General features: G+C 32.2%; 1 long non-coding RNA gene across 1 annotated transcript; it reads left to right on the top strand.

Annotated features, from left to right (window-relative positions):
* Positions 1 to 124: 124 nt before the first annotated feature.
* On the top strand, positions 125 to 1271 carry LOC114411905. The gene is made up of 3 exons (XR_003666549.1): positions 125 to 465; positions 552 to 903; positions 1002 to 1271. It is a non-coding gene; the product is annotated as an uncharacterized LOC114411905 (long non-coding RNA).
* The last annotated feature ends 2991 nt before the right edge of the window (positions 1272 to 4262 follow it).

The following is a 4262-nucleotide window of genomic DNA, read 5'->3' as shown; positions in this document are numbered from 1 at the left end:
TATTATTGAATTTATGAATGATTTATTTATTTATTCATTTTATCTAAAAAATGTTAGTAGGATTAAATTACAATTTAGATTAGATTAGATTTTTAAAACAAACATTAGATTTTAGAAAGAAAAATTAGATTAGAAATAGGAAAATGTTAGTAGAACAAAAATACTAAAATATTATTTTGTCAAATATATTTCCAAATGTCACGCTCTCATGCGTCGTCGTCACGTTGGACCAGCCTCAATGAGGAATGGAACAGCTTCTTGCAAATGTGCCTAGTAAGAATTAACATATAGTTACTTGAATGTTAATTCTGTTTTGTGCTTGAATGCCTGCTAATTGCTTGAATGTTAATCATGTCATAATTAACAATTAAAGAGCAGAGGGAATGGAGGGAATTGGCAAACATGATGCAGAATGTGGTGGCTCCACCAGAGGCTTTTTTTCAGACCATTCACGCTAGGGACCAGGTCATGTTCATTTTGATTTAATTAACATTTGATTTTTCTGTTATTTCCTGTAACTGACCAATCTTATTTTGTGATATGATATGTAGATTTTTCGGTGAAGTTGGTAAGGTATATGCTGTCAGGTGGAATGACGTACTGGACGGTGTGTGGCATTTGGTTGACAAAGACGAAAATTATCATAACGTTGTGTATAACAAAGATTTAGACCAACCAGCCATTGTAGCAGGGTGGACAACATTACGAGATTTTTACCAGCTGACCGGAGATCATCTAGTATCCTTGCATTTTTATGGTAGCAGTGCATTTTTTCTTACCATATTCAAGATCAGTTGCTTGCCCAGATCATTCCCAAGATGACACTTTTTATACCATCAAGTGTCAGGTTCTGTCACCTTCAAGGTTTATCTCACTGAGCAGAAAGTTACCTGTAACAATCTGGTAAGCAACTTCCTAATTTAGTTGTCAACATTTCTTTATTTTTTCAAGTTTTAAATTTCATAACATAAATTGTTGCATAACATTTCTTCATTTGTCAGGACGTTCCAAGTAGCATGTATTATTTTCTTAAAGACAAAGGCTGGACACATTTGCACTTGGAGGACGTTGTAGATTGTCCGCTCATGTTCAACCATTATAGGAAGACACTTAAAATTGGAGTCGGATGGAAACATTTTTGCGAGACGTTATCGTTGATCGCTGACATGAAAATAGTTTTTGAATTCATTGATCCCAATGTTAACCGTGTGCTCTATTGGCCGTGTTTATGAACAATTTAGGATTTTGAACATTTTAATTATTATGAACATTTTAATTGTTATGAACATTTTAATTATATATTAGTTTTTTTACAATAATTGTTTTATCATGTGTTGATTCTAAATTTGTTGCAACAATGTTCTTACATATAATAGTTGTTTTGTCATGTATAATATTATCCCATTGTTTTTGAAAAAATTTGGTCATGTTTTTGAAATAAATTATTTTTACTTAATGACCAAATGAATTTTTTATCATTGTTAAATTTAACCAATTACTAAATTAATCATTAAAATATTTTTAAAATTGTTTTCTTTTATCATTGCAAAATTTTGTAATCTGTATGGCCATAACTGAATTAAATTTTTGTAATTGATTTGTTTTAAGCAATAAGTGAATTAAATTTTTTTAATTGATTTAATTTATCATTGTAAAATTTAAAAGAAAAAATTAAAAATGATTTCTACGTACGGATTGACAATCTGTATGGCCATACGGATTGCCAATCCGTACGTACGTCAAATTCTTTTTTGCACCTCTCTCCTTTTATGACGACGGAAATCAACCAAAATTCGTCGTATACTCCTCACAAACGCACGTACACCACTGGAAACTAAATACGCTTCCAAACCGCCCTTAACGGAAGCAACTTACACTAAGTCACGGAAATTTTACGGAAAAAAATGACGCTACATAAATGAAAAATTTTACCTGCTATTTACAACCGAAAATACCATAAGGGTATTTTCGGCATTTTCAGAAATTGCAGGTTGCCCCAGCAAAGATGCTGGGTGCTCCAAGCAATTCCCAATCTCGTTTCCATCTTCTCTCTTTCTCAATCGAAGTGTATTTTCGTTTCAGTAAGAAGGAGCGTGAAAAAAAAATAACGAAGCAATACCCAACAATTCATGGGGCACCAAAAATTTTCAAGGCTCTTGCTGTTCACACTACCTGTTGTTTCTAAGTCCACTACAAAAGAATTCTGGGTGTACTTAGCAAAAATGGATGCTAATAGTAAGTGCCAATTTTTAATTTTCCACTCTCACTGTATTTTACCAGTTAAACAAACTTATTTTTTCAACAAAACTCTTAAAACTTATATAAATTTATAAATCAGGCCTAATTTGATTCAAAATTAATCTTGGGCCAAATTAGGCTTGTCATGTTTGGATTCATATAAAGAGAAGGAAAGGGATAGAAGGTAATGAATTTATGTTCCATTACTTGAATTAAAAAATAAAAGATGGAATGAACAAAGTGATGTACGTAGCTCATTTTTATTTAAAAAACTCCTAGTACCCAAAGCTAAATTATAAGACGAATAATGTTATTATATCTTCTAATTATATTTCCTATTAAGTTTTATAATATAATATTTACTTTTTAACAATTCTAACAGAAGATATTTTGAGAGAAAAGAAAAAGTTTAAAAATCAAGATATTATTAGCCACTGAATTCAAGGTTACAATTTGAAATTTATAAAGTGAATAGTTAGTTATGAAAAGCTGTCATTAACTAACTCACTAGAATTAACTAGAGTAACTAATACAAGAGAAGAAGTTGAATAACTTCAACTCTTACAATCATCTAATAGTTTCAAAAGTAAAAAAAAATGAAGGATAAAATAAAAAATAATTCTTTTAAAATTACTTTTTGAAGTAATTTGATCTTATTGGAGCATAAAATATTTTTATTTTTTTCATTTGGAAAGTGAACTATTTTAGAATTATTTTACAAAATAAAATAAATTATTAATTTTTATATAAAAATGATGAATGGCTGCTTTAAACGACTTAAGTTGTAAAAATATTAAAAACAGCTTAGTTTTTCTCAAAACAATACGTTTCAAAGCTGAAATTCAAGTTTAGTTTTGTTGTTACTTACACTTAAAAAAAATTAGTGACGGTACTAGCGCAACTATATTAAAATTATTAATGCTTGCAGTTAAAATTATTTTGACTGGAAATATATGATAATTTATAGGTGCCAAATTTCGAAGGAGATTAGGTTACTTCACAATTCAAACAATATATTAGTCATGGTTGAAAGATATGTTTTGTAGAAATGATCTCTTCCAGTTTCACAAAACAACAACATATTACATATCCAATCTTCTTCTGGGTAACCTTACCTATCCATGTTGTGGAGTGTATCCGTGATATTAGGTTAAACCATGTTAAATAACTCATTATCTCTTGTCAACAATGAATATTAGGTTAAACCATGTTAAGTTTAGTTTCAAATCTTGCTTCCCCTTATTTTCAACCAAGTTTTGTATCATAACAAATGTATATAGAAGCTAAGAAAAATAGCATCATTTGTTTTTTAAAAAAGTAAACAGATGTTAACAGACATAGAATGGCCAAAAGGAGGAGGGAATGAGCAAAGATGTAAGCTTGTCAAATAGCAAAAAAGACGAACCTGTTACCCATTTTATTTAAATTATGAAGGAGGAGACGACGTTGGTGGCGCGCTTGACGAGGGACTCGCTGGCGTAGAAGAACTTGAACAGCTTCTCGAACATTGCGCTCGTCTCCTTCTGGTCCAAAGGTCTCATCCTTCCTCTTCTTCCTCCTTCTAGGGTTTACACCGCAATTAGGGTTTATTGACTCTGTTTTTACAACAGAAAACAGAGTTGAAATGAATAAGAGACGAACTTCCACACACCACATCTATAAAAACTAAAACTATTCCAAACAAACAGAATTCTGAAATTTATAAACCAAATCCACCTACATCTCCAAAACCAGCGTCATAGCCAGCATCAGAAATCATGTCCCCAATTAGAAGTCCACCCAAGGCTCCTCCAAGCAACCCCGCTCCCAATCCCATTCCGAAATTGTTCTACGCTGGTTTTTGAACCGGAGGAGGAGGAGGAGGTGGATAACTGTACCCGGGTTGTGGCGCGTATCCGTAAACCGGTTGAGGCGGAGGCGGCGGCGGCGGCGGCGGAGGATACAATTTCGGAATGGGATACGGTTTTCTGGTCATATCCTATGTTCTTTCACAGGATTCTGAATTGAATTGGAAATAAAACGTC

This window comes from Glycine soja, chromosome 5, assembly GCF_004193775.1.
Source record: "Glycine soja cultivar W05 chromosome 5, ASM419377v2, whole genome shotgun sequence".
Lineage (NCBI taxonomy): Eukaryota > Viridiplantae > Streptophyta > Magnoliopsida > Fabales > Fabaceae > Glycine > Glycine soja.
The sequence above is the reverse complement of the archived record's forward strand: the minus strand, read 5'-3'. Positions and strand labels throughout refer to the sequence as shown.